The sequence below is a fragment of the Danio rerio genome, chromosome 3 (genome assembly GCF_052040795.2).
Source record: "Danio rerio strain M-AB ecotype USA chromosome 3, GRCz13ab, whole genome shotgun sequence".
Lineage (NCBI taxonomy): Eukaryota > Metazoa > Chordata > Actinopteri > Cypriniformes > Danionidae > Danio > Danio rerio.
In genome coordinates this window covers 60,728,202-60,740,447 of record NC_141023.1, presented here as the reverse complement: position 1 = coordinate 60,740,447, position 12,246 = coordinate 60,728,202, and the positions used below count along the sequence as shown (strand labels likewise).

The window sequence follows — 12,246 nt, the reverse complement described above, 5'->3', positions numbered from 1 at the left end:
CAGCATAAGCACAACACTGTACAAGGTGAGCTACTGAGCAAACTGACCGCACCATATGGAGATAGATAAGTAACGTATATGTATTCAGTTACAAATCCAAGACACTGTTGTCAAGTCAAAGTCTATTTATAAAAGACTTTTTTTTAGGAACACAAGGGGCCCAACTCTCAAGCTATTCACTCTAATCACTTTTCCCCAAGTCCAAAAGTGTGTATTTTACCATGGTGACCAAAACATTTCAGAAACAATCATACAGTTTTCATTCATCTTCCTTCGGCTTAGTCTCTGACTTATCAGAGGTCACCACAGCAGAATGAACTGCCATAAGTTTTACGCAGCGCATGCCCTTCCAACTGCAATCCAGTGGAAACACCCATACAATCACACTCATAATGTAAAGCCAATTTAGTTCATCTAATTTACCTATAGCCATGTCTTTGGACTGTGGAGCCACCAAGAAACATTCTATTTGACAGGATAAAAAAAAAAACATTTTTAGGAAACTAATCACTGAGTATGTTTACATGGACACTAATAATCCAAATCCGATTTCAATATGATTAAGATAATACTCTGATTAAGAGTCTACCGTGTAAACAGTGATTTTTGATAACCTTAATCTGACTAAGGTCATAATCGAACTAAACATAAATTGAATCAAGTCGTGGAGTATGCTGATTTTAGTCGTATTATTGAAGTGGAGTACAGACACGTAAACGCCCCAATCAAACTATAACAGTCGTGTAAAATTTTCACCATATTTTGCGACAGTCTATACACAGACACACACACGGCTGTTTGACACCATTTCCTGCACCTACTGAGTCAGGAAAGAACTACAGATATCTGCATTGAGAAATATGGCATGCATATCATATTTGATTTAAACAACACTCTTCCAGCAGTTCATACCCACATTCAATATCTCATTTGTCACAGGGGGCATGCATGGAATGCTGCTGAATGAAAGTGAAACTGCCGAACTGCTGTTAAAGTTGACAAAGTAAAAATGAAACACCCAAAATTACATGAAACGTGGATAGCGTGGCGACGTAATAACGTTAACTATGTGCTATCCGCTTGTTAAGTGATGACGTATGTAATACTGTTTCCGCGTCCAAGTCGCCATTCATTTGAGTGGAGAAATCATTCGTTTATGATCACGTTTTATTTCTATCACACATTAAAGTTAATTTTATATAAAATCATAGTGTACACAACAATCTCTGGGCGTGCTGCATCACAAATGCCAAAAATTTAACAATTAAAAAAAAAAAATCACTTTCTGGCCATCGGATATTAGGCATGGACATATATACTGCCATCGTGATTTTCGAAAGTATTAAATCGCTTTGTAAACGTTTATTATTACCATTTCATGAGTCTCCCCATTCAGTTGAATAGAGCGCTTGGACCCGGAAGCCGCTTCGCGTGACGTCACACTTAACAAGCGGATAACATGTAAAGCGAGATCATGAATAGAACTTCTTTGCAGCTATTCTAAATTGAGCTCAGGTACATTCTGTTTCCTCTGATCATTCTTAAGATGTTTCAGCAGCTTAATTGGAGTTCACCTGGGGTAAATTCAGTTGATTGGATATGATCTGAAAAGGTATACGCCTGTCTATATAAGGTCCCAGGGTTGACAGTGCATGTCAAAGCACAAACCAAGCATGAAGACAAAGGAATTACCTGTAGACCTCAGAGACAAGATTGTCTCGAGGCACAAGGCTGGTGAAGGTTACAGAAAAACTTCTGCTGCTCTGAAAGTTCCATTAAGCACTGTGGCCTCCATCATCCATTAGTGGAAGATGTTTGGAACCACCAGGACTCTTCCTAGAGCTGGCCGGCCATCTAAGCTTAGTGATCGGGGGATAAGAGCAGTTTTTAGTCAGGCAGATGATCAATAACCCGATGGTCACTCTGTCTGAGCTCCAGCGTTCTTCTGTGGAGAGAGGAGAACCTTACAGAAGGACAACTGTCTGTGCAGCAGCCTACCATTCAGGCCTGTATGGTAGAGTGGCCAGACAGAAGCCAATTCCTGCAAGAAATTTGCCAAAAGCCATCTGAAGAACTCTCAGACCATAAGAAACAAAGTTCTCTGGTCTGATGAGACTAAAATTGAACTCTTTAGAGTGAATGTCAGGCGTTACGTGAGCATGGTGGTGGCAGCATCATGCTGTGGGGATATTTTTCAGCAGCAGTAACTGGAAGACTAGTCAGGATTGAGGGAAAGATGAATGCAGCAATGTACAGAGACATCCTGAATGAAAACCTGCTTCAGAATGCTCTTGGACTGGGGCGACAATGCCGGACAATGACTCAAAGCACACCGCCATTGGAATCAATGGAGTGGCTTCACAACAACTCTGTCATTATCCTTGAGTGGCCCAGCCAGAGCCCAGACATGAATCCTATTAAACATCTCTGGAAACATCTGAAAATGGCTGTACACAGTCGCTTCCCATCCAACCTGATAGAGCTTGAGAGGTACTGCGAGGAGGAATGGGCAAACATTCCCAAAGACAGGTGTGTCATGCATTATGTATGTTTGATAATGTCACACAAACAAGACTAAATGTGATAGAAAACTTTAAAAATCATGATGTAACAGATTTCATAATCTAAAAGAGGCTTTTTATATATACAGAGCGATACAGAGTGTGACTGTTGCTTGGACATTTGGAAAAACAGAAGTTAGAAACTTCCAGTCATACCACCAGAGTGCTGTGCATGTTAACTTTTTAAAATTGTATCATCTGCTAGTTAAAAACTGTAAATTGCAAGTATAAGCAATAGCAATAGTGATGCTTGACTTAGCAAACAGAGCTAAAACTTCCATTTGCCTCACTGAATCTAGGAGTAGATGTCCAAGGTGACCGTTGAATGCTAACTAAAAAAAAAAAAAACGGTTACCTAACAGAGACTGACCACGACAGCAGGTCAAATGCTTTGCTGCAGTTTCTGTCCAGAAGCAGAAAGTTAATCATAAGTCTGCAGGGTTATTTCACTGGGCCATGCAAATAGGCCAACCAATTAATCTGTCTCTGTGTGGTCTGAAAGTAATGAGAATTTGAATGTAGTCGAGGGGTCTCGAGTTTTCCCATAAATGAACGATTAATCTGACATTAATAAAAAGCTGTCAGACTGTGGCACATCAGAACTGCGTGGGAACGTTGAGTCTAGACTGTACCATTTCTTTACCTACAGTTGAAGTCAGAATTATTAGCCCCCCTGAACTATTAGCACCCCTGCTTATTTTTGCAATTTCTGTTTAACACATTTCTAAACATAATAGTTTTAATAACTCATTTCTAACTGATTTATTTTATCTTTGCCATGATGACAGTAAAAATATTTGACTAGATATTTTTCAAGACACTTCTATACAGCTTAAAGTGACATTTAAAGGCTTAATTAGGCAGGTTAGGGTAATTAGGCAAGTTATTGTGTAACGATGGTTTGTTCTGTAGACGATTGGGAAAAAAATAGCTTTAAGGGGCTAATAATTATGTCCTTAAAATGGTGTTTAAAAAATTAAAAACTGCTTTTATTCTAGCCGAAATAAAACAAATAAGACTTTCTCTAGAAGAAAAAATATTATCAGACATACTGTGAACATTTCCTTGCTCTGTTAAACATCATTTGGGAAATATAAAAAAAATAATATCAATTAAAAGGGGGGCTAATAATTCTGTCTTCAACTGTATATCATTCCACAACCAGATCAACACATTCTGGACAACACTAGGCAGAATCACACGATTACAGGAGACCTTTGAATGCTGAAGCTTCACAAACCAGAAACGGCAGCTGCGCTCAGAAAGTTTAACGATGAAACAATCGCAGGCAGAATGATGTCTGTTGTGCACAAATAAAATCTTTCTAGAATAAGAGAGGTGAGACTGGCAGGCTTTAATCTGATTGGCTGGCTTTGACTCACAGGGATTTATTAGTCTACTGGGAAACAAAGTCATGTTTGTTTACAAGTTCTCAGGTAGCTAATGAGCATTTCTGAGGACGAACTACAAAGTTCACGAGCCACATGGAACTGATATTTGAAATTTCACACTTTCTTTGAGTTATTAATTAGCTTTGGATAAACAGGATATCCTTGAGTGCAGAGTTATTTTGCTTTGTTTTTCAGCTCTGTCTGTGAAGGATAATTATTATCCATAAATAAAGACTGCTGCACTATAAAATAGTTGCTTTGCACTTTGTTGCATAGTCTGTTATTTCTGGAATTTATGGATTCAGAATAAACCATCCATCAACATGTCATAAAAAAATAAAAGTAACTTTTTTTTTTTAACATTAATCCAATGATAATTGTCAGGTTTGTTTGTATCAATTAGTTTGTTGGCTTTTTTTACTGTTTAAAATTCAGAACTGATATATATAGTAAGTGAAAAGTAATATATAAAAACAGCAGTAAGTCTTTGTCACCGACTCGGTCCCAGTCATTCCCCTCGCTGGCCAGCAGAGGCCGCCATCTCCGGACTTCTAGCATTACATCATCCATATACGCTGATTGTGCATACACCTGTTCTGAATCAAGCTAACGACCCACGTACCCTTTATAAGCCAGTTCCAAACACTCAGTCAGTGCGAAGTCTTGTTTAGCCCCGGCCAGCATTACTGAGCGTTATTCCCTGCCTGATTCTCGTGCATTACTCCAGCCTGTTTTCTGACTCTGCTTCGCCTTCTGCCTGCCCACGACCCACGCCTGATACACGGACTCTGATACTCGCTACCTGCCCACCGACCCACGCCTGATACACGGACTATGATACTCGCTACCTGCCCACGACCCACGCCTGATACATGGACTCTGATACTTGCAGCCTGCCCACAACCCATGCCTGGTAAAACCCTCTGTGTCTGTTCATTGCCAGTCTTGATACTTCATAGACTGTTGTGGATGTGTGTTTGCACTTTAGTGCATACTGTGTGTTTGAGTGAAAGCTTGACTAATAAATACTGCATAATGGATCCCTCCGTGTCAGTCTCCTCGTTACAGTCTTAATTGAAGAATGGAAATAGAAAAAATTCTCCCTGCGTTCGCGTGGGTTTCCTCCGGGTGCTCCGGATTCCCCCATAGTCCAAAGACATGCGGTACAGGTGAATTGGGTAAACTAAATTGTCCGTAGTGTATGAGTGTGTGTGAATGTGTGTGTGGATGTTTCCAGAAATGGGTTGCACCTGGAAGGGCATCCGCTGCGTAAAAAAATGTGCTGGATAAGTTGATTGTTTATTCCGCTGTGGCGACCCTGGATTAATAAAGGAACTAAGCCGACAAGAAAATGAATGAATGGATGAATTGAAAAAATGAGAAGAAATGATTGAATCTTGTGTCCAGACACTTGTTTGTGTTACACTTTACTTGAAGGGACGTTCATAAGACCATCATTAAACCTTTATAATCATTACATGACAAATATAAATAATGTGACTGAGATTTAAGCATGACATCTTAAAAACAACTGTCATTGAGGGTCATTAGCTCAGTCGTGACATTTTAAATGCTGTTTGCTGTTCATTCATTTTCTTTTCGTCTTTTCCACCACAGCGAATGAACCGCCAACTTATCCAATAGGTTTTTACTTAGCAGATGCCCTTCTAGCCGCGATCCATCTCTGGGAAACATCAACACACACACTCATACACAACGGACAATTTAGCCAGTTTAACCAGTCTTTGGACTGTGGGGGAAACCAGAGCACTCGGAGGAAACCCACGCAAACGTAGGGAGAACATGAAAACTCCACACAGAAATGCCAACTGACCCAGCTGAGGCTCAAACCAGCGACCCAGCGACTTTCTTACTGTGAGGTTGAGCCACTGCATAGCCTATATATATATATATATATATATATATATATATATATATATATATATATATATATATAGGCCACAGGCCGAGTGCCTTAGTGCCCCCACCAGTGCCGATATACAGCCATATCGCACTGCTACGAGTGTGATATTGTGTTTATACAACAGTTAGGCGGCATAATTGTGTATATAAATACAAAATCAAACATGGAGAGTCTCAAAAACCCTTTTGTATGAGGAACTACTTTCTTCAGGATTCAAATCATAAGCTGACAGTTAAACAGTTGAGCGTGCATCTTTTAAACTTTAGATCTTTAGTGTCTGCTTATTTCTTGCTGTATGTGGGCGGAGTAATACACAAAGGGTTAAGAGGCTGTAGGAGTTCTGATATTGCAGAATATCGCACAGCTATCAGCCAATCAGATTTGAGAACCAGACAGAACTGTTGTGTGTGTGTGTGTGTATATATATATATATATATATATATATATATATATATATATATATATATATATATATATATATATATATATATATATATATATATATATTTATATATATATGTGTGTATATATAAAGACGATCTACTGCAGTTCAGACTGAGCATCAGAATGGGAAAGAACTGTGATTTAAGTGACTTTGAACATGGCATGGTTGTTGGTGCTGGACATGCTACGACAGCAGAAGACCACATCAGGTGCCACTCCTGTCAGCTAAGAACAGGAAACTGAGGCTACAAGTCGTACAGGCTCACCAAAATTGGACAATAGAAGATTGGAAAAACGTTGCCTGGTTTGATGAGTCTCGATTTCTGCTGCAACATTTGGATGGTAGGGTCAGAATTTGGCATCAACAACATGAAAGCATGGATCCATCCTGCCTTGTATTAACAATTCAGGCTGGTGGTGTATTGGTGTGAGGGATATTTTCTTGGCTCACTTTGGGCCCCAATAGTACCAGTTGAGCATTGTTGACTACAGCCTACCTGAGTATTGTTGATGACCATGTCCATCCTGTTTACCTATAGCGTATGTCTTTGGACTGTTGGGGAAGCCGAAGCATCCAGAGGAAACCCACACAAACACTGGGAAAACGTGTAAGCTCAACACAGAAATGCCAACTGACCAAGCTGGAACTCGAACCAGCAACCTTCTTGCTTTGAGGCAACAGTGCTAACTACTGAGCCCAAAATCTTTGATATAGAGGTCAATTTATTTAACATGAACTAAACTGCAGGCATATGACACAGCATTCATATGTGCTGTTTGGATAATACAGTAAGAGATCCCGTGTTCCCTCTTTTGGGGGCTGGCAGATGTAATTTGTACTACTGTACGCCATCGCAAAATACTTTGTTATCAGTGAAAAGCCTGAATGACAAAAAAACTGTGGTTGTAACATAAACCTAGACCTAAATCTGTAGTGTTGTAATTAGTAGTCCAGGTATTGGTGTTCCTGACGCGCAGAAAATGAGTAGCTGTGTTCAAATCCACCTGGCGTAGTGTGCTATTTCCTCCAGACAGCTTCTGTCACCCTGCCTAAGTACTAATTGAATAGGCCAGAGTGTAAGCAAAGCAAAGCAGATGCAGTCTGTGCGCCTGGCCAATGGAGGAGCGTGTAATGAAAACAAACAGTGGACAGACCCCAAGAACCTGGTGATTGGCACAGAATGAGTCAGCGAAGCGCTTTAATTACTACCTTGGCATCTTAAATAGCATTTGGGCTATATTTTTTCCTCTGTTTCTGGCTAGTATCAAGCTGCTGCGACAGAATTATGGCACAGCATTAACTCCCGATGGCCTGCATCCCAATCTGCAAACTTCTACTATGCACTAAACATATTTACTTTGCTTGTGATGGGAAAGGACAGATCTGAGCAGATGGTATGGCAGTATACTGGGACTATGATAGCACAAAACTCTTTGCTATGTCAGTTTCTTGAACATTTCCCTTCTAGACGTATCAACATTTCAACAAGTCCACAATTAAAAGCTATTGGAATGTCCTGAAAGGCATATTTATTTCAGGGACGGCTGTAGTTTCTTTCAGTTAGATTCAAAAGGCAGCATTTTCCCCCGTTTAAAACAAAAAGGATGAATCGTTTAAAGTACAGGAATGTGCAATAACATTTGCATGTTGACATGCAGTTTAAAAATACAAAAACTACTGCGTCAGCTTTAACCTTGCATTCTTGCAACCTTGTTGTAACTGAATGAGTTGGAAATAAAGGTGGCAGAGTACTAATGTAGCATGTTGTAGGTAATATTAGCCTGTGGCTAGCATAAATGAATAAACACCTTGAACAAAAATTGGGAAATTATTTAGGTTAAGGGACAATCCACTTGAAAATAGGCTCATTTACTACTTACCTAGTAATAATCAGTTTAGTTTCACCATTTTTTATACCATTCAGTCAATCTGGCAGGATAACTTTTAGCTTACCCTACTGAAACTGGCTGGTTTTAGCTGGTTAACCAGGCTGGTTTTAGAGGTGTTTTGGCCACTTCCAGGCTGGTTTTCAGCCATTTCCAGCCTGGTCTTAGCTGGTCATCAGCTTGATCAGCCTAGCCAGGCTATGAGCCCAGTCAAAACCAGCTATGTCCAGCTTAAACCAGGCTGGTTAAGCTGGTTTTAGCTGGTTATTTTTCAGCCTGACCACCTAAGACCAGGTTGGAAATGGCTGGAAACCAGCCTGAAAGTGGCCAAAACCCCTCCAAAACCAGACTGGTCAACCAGCTAAGACCAGCCAACCAACTTAGGCTGGTTTAAGCTGTTTTTTTCAGCTCAGCATAGTTCATGAAATCATATTAACCCATACTGCTCAAAATAAACAAATAGTATCAACATTTTTTTTTCTATTTAAGTTTTACTCTTTAAGGTTACATCATGTACTAAAACCAACAGAAATTAAAAGGTGCTATTTTCAAGGCTGATATAAATAGAAACTATACACTCATTCTGTTGTCATGAGTTGTGCACATTCAGCAAACCTCCTAATTCCAAGAGCATGAGGACATTATGATTGTTTATGAGCGTCAAAAGTGGCGCATCTGTTTGGCGAAATATTTGACTCTGGTCACTGCATCTCAAACGACATAACTAATGAAATCTCCACTGTTCTGAGCGAGAGCACTTATGATCAGCACATCATCGATGACGTAAGCGTGCTCAGGCCTGAATGTAATGTTAGTGCGGGCCGTCGGGGGAGACGGGAGGGGGGACAAGTGTGCTTTGGCCCAGTTCAAGGCAACTGTACATAGAGTGAGTATGCTTGAGACATGAATAGACAGTGTTTTTTAGCCTTCATAAGGCGGCACGATTGCGATTCGACACTTCATGGGATTCGACACTTGTAAACACTCACTCCATCGAGTTCATGTGGCTCTCGATTTCACCCACACAGCTACCAAGCCGACCAATCACAAAGTTTTCCCTATGCGTCATTGTGACATGCGGCTTTATTTTTTGCGAGGTACGCATCAGCGTTGGTGGCTATGTGAAGGCTGCACTGGAGCATACGTGTGCGCTTGACGCAGAAGTATAAATCAGCCTTTGTTAGTTTCAGGGGTTGTTATCTGAGAATAACATAGATTTTCGTGATCGACTAATCACGAAACAAGTACTCCAGAGAACTGTGTGACAATGACTACTTAAAGAACAAAAAAGGAAGAAGCTATTAATATGACTCATCCTACAACGTTAATCTGTAATATACTATTTCAAGAGTTTACACATAGCTGATGATCGACAAAGTGTAATTGGCATGCTGTCCCGGGAGAGAGCCCTGAGCTCGTAATATCCCGGGGCTCGCTCCTATTAAAAGGGCGAGAGAGGAGTTGAGCTCTGGTCTTGAGAACTCCCCTGCTTGTCGGCGTGTGGGAAGTGTACACTAAGGTTTATCTTAGATAATAATTTGGATTAATCGATTGACTATGGTGTATGTTTTTAGACAGTGGGAGGAAACCAGGGGGAAACCCACGCGGACAAGGGGAGAACATGCAAACTCCTCACAGAAATGCCAACCGGCCCGGTAGAAGGCTGGATCAGCGGCGTTCTCGCTGTGAGGCAACAGTGCTAGCCACTGGGCAGCCGTGCCACCCTATCGGAAAAAAAAGTAGGTGTGGAAGGGGGGAAACTTCAAAAAGAAGATACATGGAGTGAAAAGCTCTAGTTATTTATAATGCGTCCGTAATCATCTGATTGGGCAGATTACAGAGCTAATGTGGTGCCAGCCGTTTTGATCATAAACACGTGATCCTCTCAAAATTAGTTTATAAATAAACCGCACATATCAATAAATATCAAAGAAAACGGCAAAATCAAATCACTTCGTAGCAGCTGTGAAAAGAGACAAGATTAAATCGTTTTAAAGGGGGTCTTTAAATTGCATCCAAAATAAACCAATTGCCATTTGCTGTTTATAATGCATCCAGCCAATGAAGTTAAAATCGTCAGTGGACAGTTGATCACGAGCGAGGGCGGCTGAACTTCTGAACTCTCATCTTGGAGAGGATTAGAGGCCTGCACCTCTCTTTCATCTCCTCTGGTCTGTTCCTCTCATGTTTATCCTCGTTTCCCCTGCATTCGCTCATGCTGTGCGTTCTGCCTCTGTTCATGCCATTTGTGATATAATCAGCTTTACCGCTGTCGAGTGAATCAGTCACGGATGAAAATAAAAGCTCATCTTCTGCCTCTGTCTTTTTCCTCCCAGGATTGAAGGACGGGTCAGTGTGTGTGTGTCTGTGTGTGTCTGTCTATCTGTGTGTAATTGTGTCTATCTGTAGTCACTTTTCTGCTGTTGTTCTAAGAACAGTCAGGTACGATTCCAATTGTGTTTTCCAGTCCATGTTCCACAGAGACTTTTAATTTTGAATAAGCACTTCCAGTAAACAGTCATGCCATTATAAACTCCCCACGGTTAAAGTCTTCAATCCATGTCTCTATTCATTTATTATTATTTTTTTTGGCTTAGTCCCTTTATTTATCAGGGGTCGCCACAGTGGAATGGACCGCCAACTTATCCAGAATATGTTTTACGCAGCAGATGCCCTTACAGATGCAACCCAGCACTGGGAATCACCTATACACTCTAACACTTTCTGCAGGTTTCATCAAGCCAAATTTAAGACTTTATAAGACCCTTTTAAGACCATTAGGAAATTTTAGATTTCTATGGAGCAAAACACTAAGGATTTTTTTGTAATGGCCAATGAAATAATAATAATAATAAAAAAATCAAATGTACCCACTTATTTTAATTTGTCAAAACAAGAAAACTCCAGTTGTATACACTTTATTTTCCAAAATAATGTATTTTTTTTAAATGACAAGTTTAATATTGCTAAAAGTAAATATGCTTATAAAGAAAAAAACATGATAATAAAAAATAAATAAATAAATAAATATATATATATATATATATATATATATATATATATTTATATATTTATATATATTATATATATATATATATATATATATATATATATATATATATATATATATATTTATTTATATATTATATATTATATATATATATATATATATATTTATATATATATATATATATATATATATATATATATATATATATATATATTTTTTTTTTATATATATATATATATAAAATATTATATATATATATATATATATATATATATATATATATATATATATATATATATATATATATATATTTATATATATATATATATATATAATATAATATATATATATATATATATATATATATATATATATATATATATATATATATATATATATATATTTATATATATATATATATATATATATATATATATATTTATTTATTTGTTTGCTTTTGATGCAAATTAATTGAGTATAACTCCTATTCGACCTAATGTATTTATGTTAGAAAACCCCTAAGTTTCATGCCTATTTATAAACATTACGTCCAGCCACACTTACCTGTGTAAATAGTTTTTGTGTAAAAGGAAGATCATGTAAAGGGATATACTGATATTATCATGAGGAATTGTGCAATTGCTGTTAGTTTTCTTTTCGTGATTGGGAAACTTAAGAGAATTTGCTGTAAAAATGTAGCTGTTGTAAAATAAATATCTCTTTGCAATAAAAACTGAAATGTATATGTTAAAAAAATATTGAGGAATATTGTTGGTGATTGGATAGATGTCGTGAATTTGGACAACTTTTAAAATTAGGACCAGTTTAAAATTATTTAAGAATTTATTCAATTCACCTTTAGCGCATGTCTTTGGACTGTGGGGAAACCGGAGCACTTGGCGGAAACCAATGTGAACGCAGAACATGCGAACAACCTCCACACAGAAATCCATGTCTTTAAAATATGGAAATTTATTTTACCATAGCATTTTGAATGTGTATCTGTGTGTGTGTGTGTGAGCTTGAGTG

The 12,246-nt window shown here is 38.4% G+C and overlaps 1 protein-coding gene across 7 annotated transcripts in view; it reads right to left on the bottom strand.

Moving 5' to 3' along the window:
• The window catches only part of prkcab (protein kinase C, alpha, b), a 624,299-nt gene that overhangs the window by 410,186 nt on the left and 201,867 nt on the right, over positions 1-12,246 (bottom strand). The window lies entirely within an intron of this gene.